Genomic DNA, 26,489 nt, shown 5'->3' on the forward strand with positions numbered 1-26,489 from the left:
GTTCAATTCCTACCTCAGGCGACTGACTGTGTGGAGTTTGCACATTCTCCCCGTGTCTGCATGGGTTTCCTCCGGGTGCTCCGGTTTCCTCCCACACTCCAAAGATGTGCAGGTTAGGTGAATTGGCCATGCTAAATTGCCCGTAGTGTTAGGTAAGGGGTAGATGTAGGGGTATGGGTGGTTTGCGCTTCGGCGGGGCGGTGTGGACTTGTTGGGCTGAAGGGCCTGTTTCCACGCTGAAAGTAATCTTAAAAAAAAAAAAAAGAACTGGAAGGGGCATCGGGTGGACCGAGAGCCGGAAGGTGGGTAAGGGCGGGCTGTCTTAGTGGTCGGAAGGTGGGAGGGACGGTGGTTTGCTGGGTCTGTATTGTATGCACTTTTTAATGTAACTGGATTGTCCTTTTATATACAAATGTCATTGTTGCTATCTTTTCATATGTGAAACTGGGATTTGAGGTTTGTCCTCCTCTCCCTGTAAACTGGTTGAACAGTAGGGTTTGGGGCCTGACTTTGCTGCTCCTCTCCCTTGTAAAATTGCTGTTGTATGCAGCTGTAAATATTAACTGTTTATTAAACAAATTACAAAACTATTTATAAAATATTATATTATAAACAGGAATGTCAAAGGTTCTGTTCAATCTGAGGACTGGCTCTGTGGAAGCTGGACTAGTGTCAAATACTACACTTTTTGTAAATAAAAGGTGATTTGGTGATGGGATACTGGCCTCTGAGTTATTTTCCAAACAAGCCCCCCTCTTGTAGTTTCTATGATCTAACAGGCTTGTATTGACCTTTTTCACTGGAGACAGATTGGCATTGTCAAAGATGATTACTGACCTGTGTGCTCAGAGCTACTTCCTGAAGCTCCTCAGAACATTACAGAGATTTACTTTGCATAAATGTAAAATACAGAAGTAGGCTATCCAACCCAATGGATACAAGTTGCTGTTTATGTAACACACAAAAACTTCCCCTCATCTTAATTCATCTCATTCTCCTCTGTTTGCTTTCATGTACTTGCCTAGCTTTCACCTAAATGCATTTATTATTTGCCTCATCAACATGATGTTGTATTGAATTTCATATTCTGACCATTCACTGAAAGCACATGAAAAGATGCACATGTTCTGAGTTTTGATGAAGGTCAATGAGCTGTTGAGCATTACGTCTCCTTCTATGTTTTACGTGTGAACCTTGAAAGATGAGTGGGAGCCAATAGCACTGCAGTGCAACTGATGAGACATTCGGAGCTGCAATGATGTAACATTTGTAGCTCATGTGACATCTGCTAGAGATGCCTGGCACCCAATCAGCCCGATGCAGATCTGGGAGTCCCTTTTTTACACGGAGCATCCTCTGATAGTTCTTGCTTTGGAAAAGCTGATAAAGGTGGTGATGGTTAACTTCTCTTTTGACTTTTTTACCTTTCACCCTTCCCCTTTAGAATACACTGCCCCCTTCTATTCTGCTTCCCTCTGTCCTTCTTAAATCGCCTCCATGACTGTCGGCCTTTTCATTATTCGCCTGCATTTTCCTGCTCTTATCCTGGTCACATTCCCCATACCCAGCCTATCTTTTATCGATAAACTACCACTCAATCACCCCTATCACCAATGGAGCAATAATCTGACTACAGCCACTGCTCAGCAGGGACAGTACAACAACCACAAACAATAGGGGATAGGAAGGAAAGAGGGAGGGAACTAAATTATGATGGAGTTGGAGGGGGCAATAGCACTCTCTAACCCTTGCTGTGACCATCTCTCTAAAAGCTTTGTCCTGTTGATCTTTTACCCGGCTCCTTTGCATCCACTGGTCTTGTGCTGCCTCTGCAGTGGACTTTATTATCCAGCCTACCTTGTCTCCATTACTCCTATCTCAGTTTGCTCTCTCTATTCTCCAGGATCCTTTTGTCTTCAAGGCAGAGATTTGATAAATTCTTAATCTCACAAGGAATCCAGGGATAGGGGGAGAGTGCGGGCAAGTGGCGTTGAAATGTCCATCAGCCATGATTGAATGGTGGAGTGGACTCGATGGGCCGAATGGCCTTAGTTCCACTCCTATTTCTTATGGTCTTACGGTCTTCCTGTACCCCAACAATACTCTCTTTAAATTCCATTCCCTACCTTTCCTTTCTAACTAGCCCACCTTTCTATCCACTGTTAATTCCCACTGGCTTGTTGCAGTTGTGTGCTGGAATCAGCTGGTGTGACTGCCTCACTTGTATAGGCGAGTGGGCTCAGTCAGCCTACACTTCTAATGATCCTAGTATTTAACACAGGAAGGCAGACTATATATGACTGTGACTTCTCATGAGCTGATACCTTGTGCAAGTCCAGGTTAATGTGTTGCTCAAGAAGCTCAAAGCTAGTGATGTGACTTATACTCACTGAAGTTTGGAGGGTCCAGGTGTATGCCTGAAATGGAAAGCTATGCATTTCCTGTTTCTGGCTTGCAAAATTATATCCAGAAATATTATTTCACTGAGCTGAGATATTAATGAATATCTGCGAAATGCTAATGAGTACAAAACAGTCCCTTACAACAAAGGTTTGGAAGATGCCTGAAAGTTTCCAAGAAAATCAGAGCAAATTTTCATCCCACCTTCAAGAAGCAGAACTTTGACCTCCTGTCCAATTACGTTCCCCAACTTGCCCTTCTGATTGCTTTGGATGAGCCCAGACAATTCTACCCTCTGATTTAGATTTTATTACATTGCCCATACTCAAACCTCAATAATTTACTTACTCTTTTCCCAGTGTACCTTGGTATCCCTCTCTGATATTATGTCCACGTTCCCATTCAAATTTGTTTAAACCTTTTCCAAAAACTTGAGCCAAATACCGACCAGGAACTCCATTCTGTTCAGTTTCAAACCATCCTGCCTCAACAGATCCCATCTTCACAGAAGATGGTCCAAATGTCCCAAGCAACAACTGTTTAGTCATCCAATTAATTGTCTTATCCTGAACTATTTCCTCACTCAATTGTGGAAAACCTAAAACCTAAAATTAATTTTGAGGTGCTGCTGGCTAATTCTCCACCTAGCACTCTATATTCTGACTGCAGGATCACATTCCTTTTTCTCCATGTTTTTGTTGGTTCTGTTGTAGTCCATGACTGCTCGTTATTCACCCTTCCCTCTGCAAGGTGCACTGCAGCTGTGCAGTGGTCTGCTTCACTCTGGCACCAGGGAGACAGCCCACTTTCCTGGATTCAGATCTGTTGCTGCAGAGACACCTCTCAGTTCCCCTAACCACCAATCACACTAACTCCTCAAATCTTCCTTGTACCACGCAGTGTGTCATGGACTTGGCTCTGACCCCAACACTCTCAAACCAAACATTTGTCCCATCAGTATTCAATACTCATTGGAGAGTGAAAAGTACTCTGGGCATATCTTTACTACAGCTCTGTTCTATTTTGATTGCCTAGTAGTCACCCATTCCCTCTATCCCTGTGTACCCTTAAGCTGCAGCGTGATCACATCTATAAATGTGCTATCCATGTGGCTTCCAGCCTTATGGATGCACTACAATGGCACCAGCTGCTGCTTAAGTTCCGAAACTTGAAGCTCAAGCTGCTGTAACCGACAACATTTCCTGCACAAATGGTTACCCAGGACATAGGAAATGTTCTGGAGTTCCAACAAAGCACAGGATGCACGTTTCAAGTAGCCGAACATTCTTTTATTTTCAGTTCTGATTCTTAACCAAGTTTACCCACACAAATAAACTTAGAAATATTTATAAAAACTTGCTAATACTGATTGATTGTCCCATCTGCCTGAATATTATCTATATCCCTCTTTTCCCTGCCTGTTCATGGGTCTGTCTATATGCCTCGTAAACATTGTTAATGTATCTGCTTCTACCACTTCCACTGACAGTGCATTCCAGACTGCTATTATCTTCTGTGTAATAAAAAAAACTTTCCTCTCACATCTCCTTTAAACTTTCCCTGTCTCACCTTAAACCCATGCCACATACTGTTTGGCATTTCCTCCCTGGGAAAAAGCCTCTGACTATCCACCCTATCTATGCTTTTCATAATTTTGTATACTTCTGTCAGGTCATCCGTCCACCTCTAATGCTCTTAAAAAAACCAATCCAAGCTTGTCCAACCTCTCCTTCTAGCTCATACACTCCAATCCAGGCAATCCAAGTAAACCTCCTCTTCATCCTCTCCAAAAACTGCACATCCTTCCAATAGTGAGACAACCAGAACACCACATAATACATCAAATGTGGCCTAAAACTTTAAACAGCTGCAACATAACTTGCCAACTGTATGCTCAGTGCCCTGACTGATGAAGCCATACACCTTCTTTACCACCTTAGCCACTTATGTTGCCACTTTCAGAGAGCTATGGACTTCCACCTCAAAATCCCTCTTTGTATCAGTGCTGCTCAGGATCCAGCCATGTAGAGTATACTTTGCTCTGGCATTTGATTTCTTAAAATGCATCATCTCACACTTGTCTGGACCAAATGCATCTGCCATTTCTCTGTCCAACTTTCCAACTGATTTATATGCTGCTGTATCCTTTGACCTTCCTCACTATCCTAACCCTAGCAATTTTTGTGATACCTGTGAAGTTATTATTCCAATTAGCCACATTTCATCCAAATTATTTGTATATATTTTGTAAACTGCAGAGGTCCCGGTGCTCATGCTTACATTACACCATTTGTCACAGACCTCCAGTCAGAAAAATACCCCTCCACAGCTACCCTCCGTTTTCTATGACTAAGCCAATTGTTTATCCATGTAGGAAGTGGGGACACAGTGGTAATGTTGCTAGTCTAGTCATCTAGAACTCTAGGCTAATGTTCTGGGAAGTGATATTGAAATCCCACCATATGAAGTTTGCCTTTAAAGTTAATCTATGGTGACCTGGTACAGTAGGTTTAGAGCAGCATCTGATACTGGGCCAGAGGCATAAACATAAATCAGCCACTTGAGGCAGTCAGAATCAGAATGTTCTCCATATAGGAATGAGGAGTCAAATTTTGGGCAATTCACCAACCGTTTGGCTTCTTCCTGCCCTATTATGGAAGGTCCCTCTCCTTCGTTCCCCAGGATCTGAGAAAGGAGGAGGCATAAAAGGAGATGAAAATGAGTAGCACAATGGTTGCTGTTGGTGGAGGTGGAGAGGTGGAATGAGTAAGTGAGCAGGCAATGCAAAGAGCATGGAAGGGTTAGTGGGATTTATAGGGGTGGGTTACAATGTATGAGAGAAGAGATTCCAGGTATTGCAGTCAGAGTGGTAGAGCATGAGCCTTGGTGGGAGGTGTTGGAATTAGCAGAAATAGAATGAGTGTGAGGTAGTAGAAAGACATACACAGATGGGTATTCCTCCAGATGCAGAGACTGCACTGACCTGAGTGCGGTCTTGGACCGAGGTGAAATGGTTTGGTGTAGTAGCCTACACTGCTGGTCTTTGGGGAAGGGAAGTCCCACCTCTGCACCAGCCCATCCAGGAGAAGCTTCAGGTGCCTGCTAACATAGTGGGGCACCAATTTCCCCCTGTCTGCCATGTCTGGAGCAAACGTCAAGAATCTTGCTGGGCAGCTCCAGACTGACAGCGTTTGTCTAAGTCAACAACAGACTTTGAAAGATGAGGTGAGTGTAAAGGGTGCTGGCGAATTCCAGGAGAATCACTGATTGCCAATTTGTTCTGGAAATGGTGTGGGTTAAGATGGATATGCAACTGAATGTGAGGAACTCCATAGGGGTAAATAGGTAAATAGTTAAGGAGATGTCTTTGGTATAGTGTGGTGATAAGACTCACCAGGCCTTGTGGTGGGAATTCCTTTCAAGTGCAATAGACAGACCTGAGACTGAATGGAGAATTAACAGGAAAGAGAACAGGAGGTGGAAGATAGATCTAACTACAGCCAGCAACTACATCTTCACTTGTACTCACTGTGGGAGAATCTGTACATCACAGAATGACCTGACTACCACTAGCAGGCCAGGAGCCACTGGGACAACCTTCCAAAAACCTTCATCCACAAAAACATACCAAGAGAGAGACTTTAGTAGTAAAGCAAATAACTAGGAAAGCTAACGAAATGTTTTTGTTTATTGCGAGAAGATGTGAATAGATCTGTAGGGAAGCTATGCTTCAATTATACAGAGCATTGGTGAGACCATATCTGGAGCATTGTGTACAGTTTTGGTCTCCTTCTTTTAAAGAAGCATGAAATGCATTGGAATTAGTTCAGTGAAGGTTTACTAGACGAATACCTGGAATGAACAGGTTTTCTTAATGAAAGATTGAACAGGGTGAGTTCATATCCACTGGCATTTAGAGGATGAAAAAGCAACTTGATTGAGATAAATGTGATCCTAAAGAATTCTTGATGGGATGGGTTTTGAAAAGAAGTTTCCTCTTGTGGCAAAATCTAGAACTGGGGTCACTGTTAAAAATAAAGTGTCACCTATTTAGCACAGAGGTGAAAATTAGTTTTTTCTCAGAGAGGGCCAGGAGACTCTCTTCCTGGGAAAGCATTGGAAACAAAGCTTTTGAATATTTTTAAGGCAGACATTGATAGATTCTTGATACGCAAAGGGGTGAAATGTTAACAGAAGTAGCCAGTAACATGGAACAGTCAGCTCAACCACGATCTTCTGAATGGCGGAGCATGCTTGAAGGTCCTGCTCCCAGCTCGTATGTTCAAACGTACCTGCTGCTGATTGAGTGGTAACTGCCACAAGCAGTCCTGATGATAAAGCAATTTAACTTACTGTCAGCTGTATGTCAGAGTCTGAAATCTGCAGTTGAATTTGAGAAAGCAATACCAGAACTTACAACATGAACCAAATTGCTATTACACTTGTTCAGACATATCCTCCTGACCACATGTTACTTAGATCCCACTTAAGTTGATGACACAAAATTGATGCTGGATGTGATCAGAGGTGGGTTGTGTGTGAGGGTAATGTTATCACCCAAAGCAATGCTTTAAATACATGATTTGGAGATGCCGGTGTTGAACTGGGGTGTACCAAGTTAAAAATCACACAACGCCAGGTTATAGTCCAACAGGTTTATTTGGAAGCACTAGCTTTCGGAACGCTGCTCCTTCATCAAGTGCTTCCAAGTAAACCTGTTGGCCTATTAAATGTAGGGAAATGGGTCTGGGTGGGCTGCGCTTTGGCGGATCAGGGTGGACTTGTTGGGCCGAAGGGCCTGTTTCAACACTGTAAGTAAGTAATCTAATAACCTGGTGTTGTGTGAATTTTAACTTTAAATGCATCACTGGTTCTGATAAAGCATGTTTAAAGGCAGAAGACACACTGAACAGAATCAATGGGCAGTCTTCATTATAATTGACCTTCGCCCACCCGCTCAATTTCTGTTAGGCGAACAAAGGGGATACAAGTTAAAATTGTTTTTAACTGATTTATGGTTTTACCAGACCAAAGTTCAATTCCAGGTCTCTGGCAGTTGTCACTAATAGCCAATAACAAAGGTGTGCAACAAAATACCTTGGCATCAATTCAATCTCTGATTTACTTTCCTTTTGCTCAGGGATGTCCTGACTCCTTTCAAGAATATGTTTGAAACCACACATTCAGGGGTCTGTAAGATTGAATCTATCACACTCCATACCAGTTGTCAGTTGTCAAACAGGCCAACCATCCTTCTATCTTGTATTTTCATAAATTTCTAGGACTGATTCAGTTTTATTGCATATAAAATTGAAAATATATCATTTTGAATTAAAGTTCCACTGATGTTCTATTTTTGAACTGCACTCAAAATACAATTGTCTAAACGTACTGTTTGAGGTATCTTTCAAGCAGTATTCACTTTTCTCCATTCATTGTGGGTATACATATGTCACTGTAGTCCTTTGAGGCTTTATTCTACATAAAATACATTAGCATATTCCCCATTAATAAACATTTATATGCTAGCAGTTGAACACAAGTGAATTAAAAAATGTTCCACACATAACAACATTTTATTAATACAGCCCTTAGCTTCCAATTAGGAAGGAATTCCTTAGTTAGATCCAATAGGTGCCTCGAGCTTCCTTCTGGAAAACAGAACCACATTTTTACATTAGAAAAGCAGCCTTAGTTCAAAATTTTTGAGGGGTTGTTTATTCCAAATAGCATTGAGACATATTTATTCCAAATAGCATTGAGTAAATTCTCAAACAGTCACTAGTCATTCAACCCGCCTGAGTTTTTTTTACTAACAGGTTCTCCTTTTTTCAAGTGACAGATTCATATCAGCTTGTTTTTGGGAGACATCGTTCAGGCCTTTCACATCTTTGATGTGTTTGATGAGCATTAAACTGCAGCTAGACATGAGTTTACAGCCTTATTGAACAGTTAAAGGCCAATAGTAAGAAGAACAACAGAAACAGAAAGGAAAAACAGCTTGATCTCAACCCAAGTTAGTAGTTAATACAGAGAATGTATTCACCGCAAGTCATTCCATCGACATTTAAAACTCAGCTGGGAGAACTGAACAATTTTGCTTGTTATCAATTCCAGCATAGAATAAAATCTAGAATGAAACAGGCACAACAGAGAAACAAGTAATTACCTCGCCATCCTTTAATAAGGAAAGATAATTCATAGCAAAGAAAACATAAGACACTTGTCTGAATTTTACCCAGTCCTCAAGAGGTGGTTCTGGAGAAGAGCAATTGTAGTGATTGGACACAATTGGCCAGATGGATCTCCTTGAGTATGTGTTCCCTGTTGGGGCAATCAGGGAGTACTGGCTGACAGATATAAACAGGAGATACAGAAGTCTTCTCAGTTTAGGAGATTGACTCTGTGCTGTCTGCTGCTACAGTCAGTGTGTTACTGTTAGTTTCTGCTTCCTTTTTTTTTGGGAGGGGGAAACCCGATTCCTGAACTGGCTGAATTATTGAGCCAGTTTGTTAAGGGACATTCCTTTTAGTGAGGACTGATTGTTAAACTCCTGATGAACATAATGTGTTTCAGGTGTAACTCAGTTCTCATTAAGGGATTGTTGTTTCACTAACTAGTTACAGCCTGTGTGTTACTCTTTTCCTACTTTTTGAGAAAAGGACAATGTTAATTTTGTGATAGGGCTTAGCCCTTCGACTCTGGTTTCCTTTGTTTTTTGTATGTGTCTTCACTGTTTTTGGTGGTTGGACTGAGCCCTTGTGGAAGACATACATTTTACCAGAGGAGCTGTTCCTGTGGGGAGGCTTAGCCCTGGGACTGGGCCTCTGAAGATTGAACACCTGTGTGTGCTGGGAGGTGAGTATTTGCTGTATCCTGGAGTTTGGGAGAAGATCTTGCCTTCAGGAGTGGACCAAAACCCCAGTGAGTTAACTGCACCTGTACAATGTACTGTGTTCCTGTGAGTGAGTGGGCCTGGTTTTCCAAGGATGTGCCAGGACTCTATGGAGACTGAACACCTGGGTGCTGTGGGGTGTGCATTTGCTACCTTTGGGAATGGACTCTGCCTTTAGTTGCAGTCTCCGTTTTTAGTAACAGATTCTGCAGGTTGGCGAAGACTCTATTTCTGACAATGCACATTGTATACTGGACTGGACTCTGTTCCTGGAAAAGGACTCTACATTTTGAAGAAAACTGTCGGTGCTAATGAACTCTGGACTAAATAGGACTCTGTTTGTTGGTAATTAACTGTCATATGGTTTGTTGGGGTTATCGCCTACACTGTCTTGTGTGTCCCTGGGTCTGGCAGGTCTTACTATGAGCTGGGAGGCTCATGGGTCATCCTGAAAGTCGTCACCCCGAGAGCCGGAGGGTGGGTAGGCCATCCTGTGATCCTGAAGATTGGTAGGCTGTCCCGAAAGCCGGAGGGTGGGTATGCCAGTCTCCCCGAGAGCCAGATGGTGGGTAGGCCATTCTGAGCATTGTTGTCCTGAGAATGAGTGATCGGGACGGCTGTCCGAGAGCTGGTCGAAAGATGTGTCAGAGCAGCCGAGAGCCAGAAGGCTTGTGGGCTACCCTGCACGCTGTTGTCCCTGGGAATGGGATGGGCTGTCCTAGAGGTGGCCGGAAGGTGTGCCAGGATAGCCCACTGGCCGGACGGCGCATCGGCATGGATGAGAGCCCAATGGTATGTAGGGGTAGACAGCCAGAAGGTGGGTAGCCGTCCTCCGCGCTGTCACCCCGGGCGGGTAACGGGACGGGATGTCCTAGAGGTGGTCGAAAGGTGTGTCAGGGCGGACCAAGAACTGGTAGGGGCATGGGGTGGACAGAGAGCCAGAAGGTATGTAGGGGTGGGCTGCCTTAGAGTGGTCAGAAGGTGGGAGGGACAGGGGCTTGCTGGGTCTGTATTGTCTGCACTTTTTTATGTAACAGGATTGTCTTATGTACAAATGTCATTGTTGTCTTTTTATATTTGAAACTGAGATTTGTGGTTTGCCTCAATTCCCTGTAAACTGGTTGAACGGTAGGGTTTGGGGCCTAGCTTTGCTGCTCCTCTCCCTTGTAAAATTGCTGTTGTGTACAGCTGTAAATGTTAACTGTTTTTCTGTAACGTCTTTTGTAATTGTTTAATTTTTAAAAAAAATAAACAGGAGTCTCAGGGATTCTCCTCACTCTAGTGACTAGTTCTGACTGACTAGCTAGTTCACGTACAGTCCACATATAAATAAATACTGGTCACAGGATACTGGCCTCTATGCAGCTAGTTCAGCAATAACATTCAATACGTTGTTTAGTTAATCTTGATTTTAGTTTCTTCGTGACAGTAAAAGTCTTTAAAATTGAACCTTGTCATAGGGAATTCTTTCTTTTCTTTTGGTCACTGGAAAATTCATCTCTCTCATTAAAAGTTATCAATCTTTACAGGAATCATTAATACTGGAGAGAAGTATACAGAGGGGACTCCTGAGATAGGGCCAATGTTTATCCCACATATAAATTACCTGACATTCAGAGTACAATTTCATTGTTTTCACATTGTACAGAACATGAAGGTCTATTACTTAGTGAGGTGGATAGCAGCAGACTTCAGGAGGACAAAGACAGACAGCTAAACTGAACATGTTTTTAGCAGATGCAAGTGCAGATGCAGATAAGTGTGAAATGATATCCTAAGGGAGGAACATCCTAAAGCAACAATAGAATATAAATTACACCATTGTGAGGGGAGTACAAGAACATAGGACCTCGGGTGCATAATCAGAATTTTTTATACTGACGGGGCAAGATAATAAGACAAATAAGAAAATTGACGGAATCCTACCTTTCTGTAAAGGAGAATTAAACATCAAAACAATCAAGTTATCTAAACTTTTACAGATCAGTGGATAGGCCTCAGCTTAAACTTTCTGTACAATTCCAAGCTATTAACAAGGATATTCAGTAATTGGAGTAGATGTGAAGAAGATTTATCAGGATGGTACTAGGGAAGAAGGACTTCAGTTATGAGCAGCGATGAAGCTTGGAGTGCAGAGATTTTGGGGAAACCTCATCGAACTAATTAAAATAGTTAGTAAGTTTACAGATGACACCAAAACTGGAGGTATAGTGGACAGTGAAGAAGGTTACCTCACATTACAATGCGATCTTGATCAGATGGGCCAATGAGCTGAGAAGTGGCAGAAGGAATTTAATTTCGATAAATGCGAGGTACTGCATTTTGGGAAAACAAATCTTAGCAGGACTTATACACTTAATGGTAAGGTCCTAGGGAGTGTTGCTGAACAAAGAGACATTGGAGTGCAGGTTCATAGCTCCTTGAAAGTGGAGTCGCAGGTAGATAGGATAGTGAAGAAGGTGTTTGGTATGCTTTCCTTTATTGGTCAAGAGTATTGAGTATGGGAGTTGGGAGGTCATGTTGCAGCTGTACAGGACATTGGTTAGGCCACTTTTGCAATATTGTGTGCAATTCTGGTCTCCTTTCGATCGGAAGGATGTTGTGAAACTTGAAAGGGTTTAGAAGAGATTTACAAGGATGTTGCCAGGGTTGGAGGAGTGAGCTATAGGGAGAGGATGAATAGGCTGGGGCTGTTTTCCCTGGAGCGTCAGAGGCTGAGGGCTAACCATCTACAAGATTATAAAATCATGATGGGCATGGATAGAATAAATTGACAATGTCTTTTCCCTGGGATGGGGGAGTCCAGAACTAGAGGGCATACGTTTAGGGTGAGAGGGGAACGATATAATAGAGACCTAAGGACCAACGTTTTCACGCAGACCGTGGTACGTGTATGGAGCGAGCTGCCAGAGGAAATGGTAGACGCTCACACAATTACAACATTTAAAAGGCATCTGGATGGGTATATGAATAGGAAGGGTTTGGAGGGATATGGGCCGGGTGCTGGCAGGTGGGACTAGATTGAGTTGGGATAGCTGGTCAGCATGGACGAGTCGGACCGAAGGGTCTGTTTCCATGCTGTACATCTCTATGACTCTGTCCCTAAAAGTATGAAGGACTTACATAGATCATATAGAGATATTTGCTCTAACAAGTGATTAGGTAAGCACAAGTAATCAATTTAAAATAACTGGCAGAAATGAGGGAATATGGAAGTATTTCTGTGCATTGTAGTTTGTTTAGATTTCAATGGATTCCTTGAAAGCACATTCTGTGTTAATTTTCCAAAGGCAACCAAAAAGTGCACTTGCAGAGGAGAGATTCGCAGGGTTCTGCAAAGAAGTTGGGCTGTGGGTCAAAATTCTATTGTTTTTTTCAGAGCCTGCTCAGCAAAGCAAGCCAAATCCCCCCCTCCTCTGTTATAAGATTCGATGATTACTTGAGGGACAAATGTTGGCCAAGGCAGCAAGATGACGCCATGGGCGTCTTTGAATCGTGACACAGGAGATCAGAATTTCCCATTGCAATGCCATCAGTATTTTAGATGGATTACTCTAAGCATTTTGGTCAGAAACTCTAAGCCAGAGTATTCAACATTCAATCAAAGAGGCAGCCAGGACAAAAGTTCAATATTTTGTCTGAAGGACAATATTATCAGCAATGCACCATTCTGTCAACGCTCTCACTGGAAAACCAGTCGAGATTAGATGCTTAAGTCTGGGTTGTTTTTGATCCAGATGCAAAATGATGAATCAAAACAATGTAGACTAAGATATCCAGAGGGGTATAAGAACTGCTGAAATCAACTACTCAGGCCATTTGGGTCAGCAGGCTGGTTTCTCATGAGTTGAACTCTTATTTACAGGAATGTGGAGAAAGCATTCTAATTTCCGTATGATCTTGCTAGTGATTTCTTCTGATGGGAGTTATTGCTGCAGACTGACAGGGTACGAATGATCTTTGCAGATTTCTACTGCAGGCATTGGCAGCTGGTGAAATGACTTTAAGATACAAAAATAGCAATGAGCATCAAAACCTGAATAATAGTCTTATTGTCTCAATGGAAATGACAGCCTTAAATTGTTAAATGCAGGCAAAATACTGGAACACCAATGACTGGAAACAGCTGGAGATGTGATAATCTATTCAATATTTTTTAAGGGTATTTGTTTCTATAAATTTGACACAAAAAGACAGGTGTGGCTATTTTCCTGAATTTAGGAAATGGGAGTTTTGTTGTACTTGCGTTGAATATAGCAAATCAACTGCTTCTGATGTGCGGTGATGACTGACAGACAGGCAAAGTGACTCAGTTGAATGTCTCTAGAATCTGGCAACCAACCACTGAGAAAAATCAGTTCAGTTGATGGGATTTGGCTTTATTGTTCCATCTGTTGACAGAATGGGAGCCCTCTGTTAATAATCCAATCACAGAATCTGCTCTCATGACGAATAGTTGGTATGGCATTTGAGTCAAGTCCAATTTCCCTCAGCTTTGTAGTACATCAAAAATACCTGAGAGATAATGATTCACATGTCAAGGAAATCTGATCTAAAGGTGCAGTCAGCAGACAGATAAAGGTTGTGGTAGTGTCATAGAATCCCTACAGTCCATATGGAGGCCATTCAACCCATCAAGTCTACACCGAATCCCTGACGGATATCTCACCCAGCCCCACTCCACCACTCTTTCCCATAAACCTGCATTTTTAATGGCTAATCCCGGATGCTGCTTGAACTGCTGTGCTTTTCCAGCACTACTCTAATCCAGAATAATGGCTAATCCACCTAGCCTGCGTATCCTTGGACACTACAGAACAATTTAGCATCACCAATCCAGTTAACCTGCACATCTTGAGACTATTGGAGAAAACTGGAGCACCCGGAGGAAACCCATGCAGACACTGGGAGAATGTGCAAACTCCACACAGATAAGGTTAAAAATCCAACAACACCAGGCTATAGTCCAACAGGTTCATCTGGAAGTACTAGCTTTAAAAATGCTGCTCCTTCATCGGGTAACTAACGGGACAGGGTCATAAGGCACAGAATTTATAGCCAAAGATCACAATGTCATGCGATTAAAAAGATACATTGAGCAAACCTAGATTGCTGTTAAGTCTTTCATCTTTGTCTGTAACTCTTCACATCCACACAGACATTCACCCAAGGCTGGAATTGAACAGAGGTCCCTGGTCTTTGATCAGAGTGGTGCTGGAAGAGCACAGCAGGTCAGGCCACATCCGAGGAGCAGGAAAATCGATGTTTGGGGCAAAAGCCATCCCTGATGAAGGGCTTTTGCCCAAAACGTCAATTTTCCTGCTCCTCGGATGCTGCCTGACCTGTTGTGCTTTTCCAGCACCACTCTGATCTAAACCCTGGTTTCCAGCATCAGCAGTCCTCACTTTTGCCACAGGTCCCTGGAGCTATGAGGCAGCAGTGCTGACCACTGCGCCATCACGATGCCCACAATGTGACAAGAACATTTTCTTATCTTGGTCAAAATGAGCTTAGAAATGCAAGGAACCAAACAGGAACAAAAATATACCATAAATATGAAATGGGGATTAAAGAATGTTACAGCACTGAAGTAAACCAAATAGCCCATTAAGTCCACACTGGTGCTTTCCTCCAGATGGGCCATTTCATCTCCCTGTCTTCCTGCTTCTCATATACATGCTCAGTCCTCTTTCTCAAGTATTTATCTGATTCTCCTTTTAAAGCAATTGAAGCACCCGAAGTGACTTTTTAACAAAAAAATACAATAACAAACTCGCGTAAAGAAATGTTAATTATCACCTTTGACCTCTGCTTGTGATTACTTGCATGCCCTATACCACTGACCTGGTTAACATTACATCAACTTGTGGTTCAGAAAATCTCAGATTCAAAGTTCCTATTGTCCTATCTAATTTGATTTATTATTGTCACATGTACCTAGGTACAATGAAATGTTTTGTTTTGAATGCAGTACAAGCAAATTATAAAGTACAAATACCTGTGACTGAACAGAGCAAGGATTACAAAGCTGTGGCTGCAAAGAAAGTGCACAAAAAGCAAGATTAACATTAGATTGGAAATTTGAGAGGTCCATTCAGAAGTCTAATAACAGCAGGGAAGAAGTTGTTCTTGAATCTGTTGGGATATGTATGTTTTTGTATGTTCTACTGGAAAAGGTTGGTAGAGATTATATCCAGGGTGGGAGGGGTCTTTGATGCCTTTCCAAGGCAACGAGAAGTGTGGATGGAACACTTGTGTAATGTGTATTGCAATCTCTTCAAAGAATCATCCAGCATGGAAACAGACTCTCCAGTCCAAGCAGTCCATACTGAACACAATCCCAAACTAAACTATGCCCACCTGCCTGGTCCTGGCCCATATCCCTCTAAACCTTTTCTGTTTATGTATCCATCGAAATGTATTTTAAAAATTTTAATTGTACCCACATCCACCACTACCTCAGGAAGTTCATTCTACACACAAACCACCTTCTGTGTAAAAAAAATTTGCCTCTCGTCTTCTTTAAATCTCTCTTCCCTCACCTTAAAAATGGGCCATTCTAGGGAAAAGACAACTACCACTAGTTCTACCATACCTCTCATTATTTTATAAACTTCTATCAGGTCACCTCCTAACCTCCTCCATTCCAGTGAAGAAGGTCCTAACCTATCCAGCCTTTCTTTATAACTCAAACCTTCCATACCCAACAGCATTCCAGTACCAACATTTTCTTTGTCTATAAAACCTTCAATTCTTGATGAAGGGCTTTTGCCCGAAACATTGATTTTCCTGCTCCTCGGATGCTGCCTGAATTGCTGTGCTTTTCCAGCACCACTCTACTCGAGAATATAAAACCTTCAATCCCTATCACTCCCACGCCAACCCGTCTGCATTTCTCGGGTAACACACTTCAACCAAGATGCTCAAGTGAAGAAGGTTACCTCAGATTACAATGGGATCTTAATGGCCCAACATTTCAACTCCCCCTCCCACTCTGCTGAGGACATGGAGGTCCTGGGCCTCCTTCACCGCCGCTCCCTCACCACCAGACGCCTGGAGGAAGAACGCCTCATCTTCCACCTCCGGAACACTTCAACCCGAGGACATCAATGTGGACTTCAACAGTTTCCTCACTTCCCCTTCCCCCACCTCACCCTAGTTCTAAACTTCCAGCTCAGCTCTGTCCCCATGACTTGGCCGGACTTGTCCTACCTGCCTATCTCCTTTTCCACCTATCTACTCCACCCTCTCGTCCCTGACCTATCACCTTTATCCCCTCCCCCATTCACCCATTGTACTCTATGCTACTTCCTCCCCACCCCTACCCTCCTCTAGCTTATCTCTCCACGCTTCAGGCTCACTGCCTTTATTCCTGATGAAGGGCTTTTGCCCGAAACGTCGATTTCGAAGCTCCTTAGATGCTGCCTGAACTGCTGTGCTCTTCCAGCACCACGAATCCAGAATCTGGTTTCCAGCATCTGCAGTCATTGTTTTTAACCTCTTGATCAGATAAGCCAATGAGCTGAGGAGTGTCAGATGGAGTTTAATTTAGATAAATATGAGGTGCTGCATTTTGGAAAAGCAAATCAGAGGAGGAATTATACACTTAATGGTAAGGTCCTACGGAGTGTTGCCTAACAAAGAGACCTTGGAGTGCAGGTTCATAGCTCCTTGAAAGTGGAATCGCAGGTAGATAGGATAGTGAAGAAGGCGTTTGGTATGCTGTCCTTTATTAGTCAGAGTACTGAGTACAGGAGTTAGGAGGTCATGCTGTGGCTGTACATGACATTGGTTAGGCCACTTTTGGAATGTTGAGTGCAATTCTGGTCTCTGTCCTATTGGAAGGATGTTGTGAAACTTGAAAGATTTACAAGGATGTTGCCAGGTTTGGAGGATTTGGGCTATAGGGAGAGGTTTAATAAGCTAGGGCTGTTTTCTCTGGAGCGTCAGAGGCTGAGAGGTGACCTTATAGAGATTTACAAAATCATGAGGGGCATGGATAGGATAAATAGACAAAGTCTTTTCCCTGGGGTTAGGGAGTCCAGAACTGGAGGGCATAGGTTTAGGGTGAGAGGGGAAAGATATAAAAGAGACCTAAGGAGCAACATTTCATGCAGAGGTTGGTACGTGTATGAAGTGAGCTGCCAGAGGGAGTGCTGCAGGCTACTACAATTGCAGCATTTAAAAGGCATGTGGAAGGGGATATGAATAGGAAGGTTTAGAGGGATAGGGGCCAAATGCTAGCAAATGGGACTAGATTAGTTTAGGATATCTGGTCGGCATTGAGGGGTCTGTTTCTGTGCTGTACATCTCTATGACTCTAAGTTTATTCCAAAACTGGCCCCTCTATCTCATCTACATTTTTCGGAGTACTGCTGGCACTGGTTGTGCCTTCTCAGACGGTTTACCTCATGAGGAAAAAGCAACTACTCATGTTTAAAGGTGGCCTACAGTACATAGGAGGAGAGGAGGTAATGCCTATCGTGGTAATATCACTAGACTATTAATCCAGGGGCTCAGGCTAAAGGACAGGCTGATATTTCCATTGAGCCAATAAGGCTATTCATGAGGTTTTGGTGCTCATAGCTACTTTTGTATCTTAAAATAATTTCAACTGTTGCCAATGCCTGCAGTAGAAATCTGCAAAGATAATCCTGGAGACCTTGGTTCAAATCCCACCATGGCAGATGGTGGAATTTGAATTCAATAAAAGAAAATACTGGATTAAGAATCTAACGATGATCATGAAGCTATTGTTGAGTGATACAGCAGTCAGCAACCTTCATTATTTTCAAATGCAAGTAGCAGCAAGGCTCATCTGACAACATCTTACGAACCTCTGACCTCTAACACCTACTGCATGGGAATAGGAACATTACCACACAGGTTCCCCTCTGAAGCGCATACCAAACTGACTTGGGACTATGTTGTTCTTCCTTCACTGTTGCTGGGCTGGAATTCTGGAGCTCCCTTCCCAACAGCACTGTGGGTGACTCTCCACCTCAAGGACTGCAGTGTTCTCGACCTTCTCAAGGGCAACTCGGGCTAGGCAATAAATGCTTAGCACAGCAAACAATATTTACAACTCATGAACAAATTCTTTTAGAAGTTATTGGTTAGATGCTTTTATAAAAGGTTTGCAAGTCCAATGAAAAGATAAGTAAAATAAACTTCAAATATAACTAAATGCCAGTGCGAATTTAGCATTGTATTGCATCAGCACACTTCTGACAGGCAAGAATATTCACTTCCAGAATAATTCACTAGAGGAGGAGGCTCCACAAATATCCCCATTCTCACTGATGGAAGGGCCCAGTACGTTAGTGCAAAAGATAAGGCTGAAGCTTTCGCAGCAACCTTCCGCCAGAAGTGCCGAGTGGATGATTAATCTCGGCCTCCTCCAATGGTTTCCAGAATTACAGGCACCAGTTTTCAGCCAATTCGATTTTTGGAGGCACTGGATACTGATCAGGCAATGGGTCCTCACAAATTCTGGCAATAGTACTGAAGACTTGTACTCGAGAACTTACTGCTCTCCTAGTCAAGCCATTCCAGTACAGTTACAACACTGGCATCTACCCGACAATGTGGAAAATTGCCCAAGTATGTCCTGTACACAAAAAGCAGGACAAATCCAACCCAGTCACTTACTGCCCATCAGTCTACTCTCGGTAAAGTAATGGAAGTTGACATCAGCAGACCTATCAAGCAGCATCTGCTCAGCAATAACAGTTCCGCGATGCCCAGTTTGGATGCCACCAGGGCCATTCAGCTCCTGATCTCATTACAGGCTTGGTTCAAACATGGACAAAAGAGCTGAATTCCAGAGGTGAGGTGAGAGTGACAGTCCTTGACATCAAGGCCGCATTCAACTGAGTGTGGCATCACAGAGCCCTAACAAAACTGGAATCAATGAGTATCAGGGGAAAAACTCTCCAGTAGTTAGTCATGCCTGACACATCAGAGGTGAGGTTATTGGAGGTCAGTCATCTCAGCGCCAGGACATCTCTGCAGGAGTTCCTCAGAGTAGTGTAACGTCAGCTCTTTTCTAACATTACAGATGCTGCCAGACCTTCTGAGATTTTCCAGCATTTTCTCTTTTGGCCTCAGAGTAGTGTCCTCGGCTCAAACATCTTCAGCTGCTTCATCAATGACTTTTCCTCCATCATAAGGTCAGAAGTGGGGATGTTCACTGATGATTGCACAATGTCCAGCACCATTCACGACTCCTCAGACACTGAAGCAGTCTATCTCCAAATGCTTGGGCTGACAAGTGGCAAGTAACATTCATGGCACACGAATGTCAGGCTATGACCATCACCAAGAATCAATTTAAGCACTGCCCCTTGACATTCAATGTCATTACCATCACTGAATTCCCCCACTATCAACATCTTTAGAGTTATCATTGACCAGAAACTCAATTGGACTCACCACATAAATGCAGTGGCGATAAGAGTAGGTCAAAAGCCATGAATACTATGGCGAGTAACTTACCTCCTATGCTCCCAAAGCCTGTCCACCATCTACAAGGCACAAGAGAGGCATATGATGGAATACTCCCCATTTGCCTGGCTGAATGCAGCCCCAACAACACTCAAGAAGCTTGACACTAGCCAGGTCAAAGCAGCCCACTTGATTGGAACCACCAAACATCCACCCCCTACACCACTGAAACTTATTAGCAGCAGTGTGAATTATCACCAAAGATCCTCAGACAGCACCTTCCAAATCCACAACTGCCTCCATCTAAAAGGACAAGGGCAACTGATAAATGGGAACACCACCATCTTCAAGTTCCCCTCCAAGCCCCTCACGATCCTGACTTGGAAATATGTCACTGTTCCTTCACTATTGGTGCGTCAAAATGCTGGAATTCCCTCACCAAGAGCATTGTTGGGCCAACCCATAGCAGGTGGCTGCAGCGGTTCAAGAAGGCAGCTCACCACCACATTCTTAAGGGCAGTTAGGGATGGGCAATAAATACTGGCCAGCTAACGATACCCACATCCCACAAAATGAATAAGTTAAAAAAACCTTCAGTTGTGATGTCAATCAGTTTGGTTTCCATAGGGATCCACAATAAGATTAAGTGATATTGTTTCCAATCATTTGATTGATCATGCCTGTCAAACTGCTGAATGACTATTGGCTCAACTTTAATTGACTGTATTGTTCTGAGAAAAAGCATTTTAATGGATGTATGAAGTAACAGGATGTTGTCTGTGAATCCCATGTCTTGTATGGGATTGTAAAAGACAATATTTAGATTATACCAAAGATGAAGTATTTTTGTTTTGTTTTGCATGTTCCAATAGAGATACCTATGAAGAATATCTGGATTATGAATATCCAGAAGTCTGAGATGCACAAGTATAAAGAGGTTTACATAGTGTAAGATATTGACTGGTAATAGGGCAATGGAGAAAGAGATACGTCAAGAGATTAGGGAATAGTTGTACTTAATATGACAAATAGTTCTCACATTGATGAATCCATGGAAAATATGGTGAATACACCATGCCAAGAAATATTGTAGGTTATCAAAGTTTACAATCAAATTGCCTTTTTGCAGAGCATACAAGTCAAAAGGAGAAGAAACAGATTGTCAGCTGTTTACTGTAAATATAGAGATTGACAAATCAAGTTTGTTTTACCTTCTTCTTGTCTCTGAATATGAAATTACAGTGTACAAGAAAGCTCACAAAACTTATTCAAACTAAACCAGATAACGAGTGATTCCGGTTCTTGGAGGTATAACACAGTTTTCCCATTAGTGATTTTTAAAAAATATATATTATTTTGTTGTTCTTATATAGACTCGAAATGCTCTCCAGGTGTTTGTGTTTCTCATCTCAATATTCAGAAAGGCTTTATAGTTTTTGAACAGTTTGCGAACTTGTTCTGTATTTCAGAGTTCTGCACAACAGCATGGGCTATCGAGGAGCACATTATGTTTGTTGAAGTGTGAATGAGCTTATTAAGACTAGATAAGGATAAGGTTGTTCTCAGTAGAGGTACACTACAACTTCCATCTTTTTGGCATGAAGATATAATAATAAAAAATAATCAAATGTGGCATTAGAAAAAGCAAATATTTAGAAGACACCGTTTAAACTGATGCTGATTTAAATCTTCACGATTGTGTGGATGTTTACAGAGCATTAAGATATGTTGGGTCAAATTATGTGTCTTTCATTATTAGCTGACTTTACTTGCAGGCTCTATGCTGAATGTGTCGTATCTATAGCAACACCACATCATCATTATAATAGCAATGTTACTATGGTTACTGAGGTAGTATTTTAAGTTGCTGATGAAGTCAAAACTATCATTAGAGTGGAAGAGGGACTGATTCCGAGACAAAAACTCCACTTGTTTTTATTGTCTTCTTTATGTTCTTTGCTCAGGCGCAATGGATTCAAGCCACTCATCACCCCTATTTGGAAATTTATCACCATTACTGTATCAAAATCTTGGAACTCCCTGATGATATCATGGGTTTACCTGCAGCACATGGGCTGCAGCAGTTCAAGAAGGCAGCTCACCACCACCTTCTCAAGTGCAACCAAACATGGACAATAACTGCTGGCCTAGCTCAATGATGCCCACATCCCATTAATAAAATAAAAATAGCCGAAAAGTTTTAAGGAAAGGTTAAACATAGGTAATTGTTGCTTTGGTGCAGCAAATAGGGGAGGAATAGACAGAGAAGGGAGTTTTGTTACTTCAATAGTTTTCCATCCATTTAATTGAAGGACTGGAAATGGAGCAGATTCATTAGAAACGTGTGCAATCTTCCTCAGCAACATTCTTCTATAAACTGCACCCAAGGGAGAGGAAAATTGAGAAGAATTTGTTCCATCGAAGGAGACCAGTTGTCCAATGTGTCAGTGTCAGATATCTGAAGGAAACTCTCACCTTGTCCCCTCTTCTGCCCTTTCCCCTAGAAACTGATCTGAGAGGATGTGAATTCGACAAACAAGACCTGTTTCAGTTTCATTAATTTTATCGGGTAACTTGTTAAAGTATTGTGTAATTATTTTATCATCCTAGTAATGTAATGATATATAGATCAGCTAATGGATGTCAAGATGAAAAGATAAATGAGAAACGACCAATAAAGTAAATTTGCTGAATCTGTGCATCTCACTGGAATCTGAAACAACCACTGTTTCCTTTCTCGTTGGTACCAATGGCCTTATGTATACCTGCTCCAGTGAACAGCAGTAGATGCCAATTGGTGTCTGATCTCTTTGGGGTAAAAACAATGACTGCAGATGCTGGAAAGCAAATACTGGATTAGTGGTGCTGGAAGAGCACAGCAGTTCAGGCAGCATCCAACGAGCAGCGAAATCGACGTTTCGGGCAAAAGCCCTTCATCCCGAAACATCGATTTCGCTGCTCGTTGGATGCTGCCTGAACTGCTGTGCTCTTCCAGCACCACTAATCCAGTGTCTGATCTCTTCAGGCAATTTCCTGAACTTAGGCCCATTGTCAGCAAGAGGTATTGAGCAAATATGAGATTATAATAAATACTTTACAAAAAGTAAAACACTGATGCTAGAAATCTAAAATAACAACTGAAATTCTGGTAATACACACTTCAAACAGCACATTACAGTAAATCAACTTCAGTAAAAGGGAAAACAACATCAGCATATTGATGCACTTCTCTTATTTACTTCCTGGGAACCTGTTAGACAGTAGCATTGCTCGATTCCCTACACACTGACTAATCCTCTCAGCCATGAATGTTTGTTGGAAAGCTTCCCTGAAAAAGCCATCACAGAACAGGTCATTTATTCGTATTTATCCAAAGTTCTCTTGAATTATTATAAACTGGCATCGTGATGTGACTGTAGTCATAATGCAGCTACTGGTGTCAGATTCTCTGTGAACTGTGAAGCATGGCTGGCAAAGCAGAGTTATGTCGGCAGTAGTTTATCCACACCCGGACAGTCAGGGAAATTGGTAAAGAGCTCGAATCTGTGCTTTGTTGCATGAGTCAGGTTCCATTCACTGGGCTGCTGAATTTTAATGTGAGAAGAAACTTAAATGTGATAGCGATGGGAGAGTACAGGAAAGGCAATACGTTCTATGTTTGCAGCCTTAACCAGGAACTTTGAAACATAGAAACACAGAAGATAGGAACAGGAGAACAGGAGGAGGCCATTTGGCCCTTCGAACCTGCTCCGCCATTCTTCACGATCGTGGCCAATCATCTAACTGAATAGCCTAATCCTGCTTTCTTCTCATAACCTTTGATCTCATTCACCCCAAGTGCTGTATCTAGCTGTCTCTTGAATGCATTCAATGTTCATCTCTCATGAATTGTATGTGAAAGTTTTCCTCAGGTTTGAATATTTTTTGCGCAAGAAAGCTTTCTTCCTCAATCAATGTATTGCCTTGTGCCTGTTATGTGAAAAGATTGGCTGACTATGTGGATGTTTTCTGGCAATTTGTCGTACCCTGTTGTTTTTCAGTCTACAAAATTTGGTTGTGTAATATAACTGCAGATGACTAGATTTGTAGGTCACCAGTTTCATCAAGGCTGCTATAATTAGAACATAGAACAGTACAGTAGAGGAACAGGCTCTTCAGCCCACCATATCAGTGCCCTTCCTGTCGTCATTCTAAACTAATCTGATCCATCTGCAGATGGTCTGAATCCCTCTACTCTCTGCTTGTTCATGTGTCTGTCTAAATGCCTCTTAAATGTGTAATTGTATCTGTTTCTACCACCTCCTCTGGTACAGCATTCCAGGCACCTAACAGCTCTGTGTAAAAAAACTTGCCTCATTCATCTATAATCTTTCACACTCTCACCAGTCTTTCACCTTCTCACCTTAAAACTATGTTCTCTAATATTTGACGTTTCTGCCCTGGGAAAAGGACTATCCATCCTCTCCATGCTCCTCATAATTTTTTATACTTCTACAAGAATCTCAGGGAGTCCCTCTCCCACTGCAACTCCCAGGTCATTTCCTCTGCCCTGAAGCTCTTCAACCATGTCCTGAAACAAACTCGCTACCACAGCCACATTTGCTTCCTCAGTGCCTGCCTCCGTAACCAACTCATCCCACACGGACTTCAGACCACCTTTAAACCAGCGGAGTTCGGAACCGAACAGGACAAACAGTACAGACTACAGATTCAAAAACACCAGCAACGGTTCTCCTTCAAGATCCTCCGCTCCACGCTCGCAGCAATGCGCTGGCACCTAACCTCTCTACAGTCAGCCCTGCCTCAGCTGAGGGCCACACTCTCTCAGAATTGCAGAGGACCCCTCCTTTACTATATCCTCAGGAGAATTCATACTCTCAACAAACAGTATTTCAACTCCATCTCAAACATCAAAAACTGTAAATACAACAAACTTTTATCTACCCACCTCCATAACCAGCACTCCTCAAACATTCCAGTAGATTCTCCTGGCCTCTGGAACTGCTCGGATGCCATTAGCCATGCGGCTCGGACACCATCCCCACGCTGATTGATGATGTCACTTGCGTCCCCATCAGGGCTGCTTCCACAGCCACTTCGCCCCTCACAATTCATCATGCACCACACGTGACATCGCTTCCGCCCCTCACATCATTGCTGATGTCACACCCTCAGTGACTTCCGTCCCCCCGACTGCCGTGTTTGCCACCACTTCAACCCCCACCGACGCTACTCACCTGCATTCTGCTGAAATGCCCCTCACAGATCCCACTGTCACCATCCTCACCCCCCCAGAACCCTGAGGGGAACACCACCCCTGCTCATGACTCCACCCCCATTCCCCCCACCAACACACCCACTCCAGTTACTGGCTTCGCCCCCCACTCCCAGCTCCACACCCACACCAGATCCCAGCTCCCAGCCCTGCCGAGTTTTCACCGTTCCCCCGACCTCCCCCTCACTGAGGATGAACGATCAGTCCTCAGCAAAGGACTCACCTTCATCCCCCTCCGTCCACGCATCAATGAATTTAATACATGCCATGGCGTCGAACACTTCTTCCGTCGCCTCCGCCTCCGAGCTTACTTTCACAATCAGGACTCCCGCCCACCTTCCAAGGACCCCTTCGCCCACCTCCAACACACTGCATCCACCTGGACACCCTGCGCTGGCCTATTACCTGCCCTGGACCTCTTCATTTCCAACTGCCGCCGGGACATTAACCGCCTCAACCTGTCTACCCCCCTCCCCCACTCCAACCTCTCCCCCTCACAATGCGCAGCCTTCCAATCCCTCTGCTCAAATCCTGACTTCACCATTAAACCAGCAGATAAAGGGGGCGCAGTGGTAGTCTGGCGCACTGACCTCTACACCGGTGAAGTCAAACGGCAACTCGAGGACACCTCTTCCTACCGCCCCCTCGACCATGACCCCATCACCAAACCATCATCTCCCAGACCATACAGAAGCTCATCACCTCAGGAGATCTCCTACCCACAGCTTCCGATCTCATAGTCTGGGAACCACGCACTGCCGGGTTCTACCTCCTTCCCAAGATCCACAAGCCTGACCACCCTGGCCGACCCATTGTCTCAGCATGCTCCTGCCCCACTGAACTCATCTCTACCTACCTTGACACTGTGGTATCCCCCCTAGTCCAGGAACTCCCCACATACGTTCGAGACACCACCCACGCCCTCCACCTCCTCCAAGACTTCCGTTTCCCCGGCCCCTAACGCCTCATCTTCACCATGGATATCCAATCCCTCTACACCTCCATCTGCCATGACCATGGCCTCCAAGTCCTCCATTTCTTCCTCTCCCGATGTCCACAATAGTACCCTTCCACTGACTCTCTCATTCATTTGGCTGAACTGGTCCTCACCCTTAACAATTTCTCCTTTGAATCCTCCCACTTCCTCCAGACCAAAGGGGTAGCCATGGGCACACGTATGGGCCCCTGCTATGCCTGTCTCTTTGTTGGCTACGTAGAACAGTCCATCTTCCGTAATTACACCGGCACCAATCCCAACCTCTTCCTCCACTACATTGGCACCACCTTGTGCTCCCGTGAGGAGGTTGAGCAATTCATCAACTTCACCAACACATTCCACACTGACCTTAAATTTACTTGGACCATCTCTGACACCTCCCTCCCCTTCCTGGACCTCTCCATCTACATTAATGACGACCGACTTGACACCGACATTTTTTACAAACCCACCGACTTCCACAGCTACCTGGATTA

General features: G+C 43.3%; 1 long non-coding RNA gene across 1 annotated transcript in view; it reads right to left on the bottom strand.

Annotated features, from left to right (window-relative positions):
- Nucleotides 1-7,957: 7,957 nt before the first annotated feature.
- Nucleotides 7,958-26,489, bottom strand: part of LOC140480262 (uncharacterized) — a 192,368-nt gene continuing 173,836 nt past the window's right edge. The window contains exon 3 of the long non-coding RNA XR_011961237.1: nucleotides 7,958-8,051. This is a non-coding gene — a long non-coding RNA (uncharacterized lncRNA). The remainder of the gene's footprint in view (nucleotides 8,052-26,489) is intronic.

The sequence above is a fragment of the Chiloscyllium punctatum genome, chromosome 8 (assembly GCF_047496795.1).
Source record: "Chiloscyllium punctatum isolate Juve2018m chromosome 8, sChiPun1.3, whole genome shotgun sequence".
Lineage (NCBI taxonomy): Eukaryota > Metazoa > Chordata > Chondrichthyes > Orectolobiformes > Hemiscylliidae > Chiloscyllium > Chiloscyllium punctatum.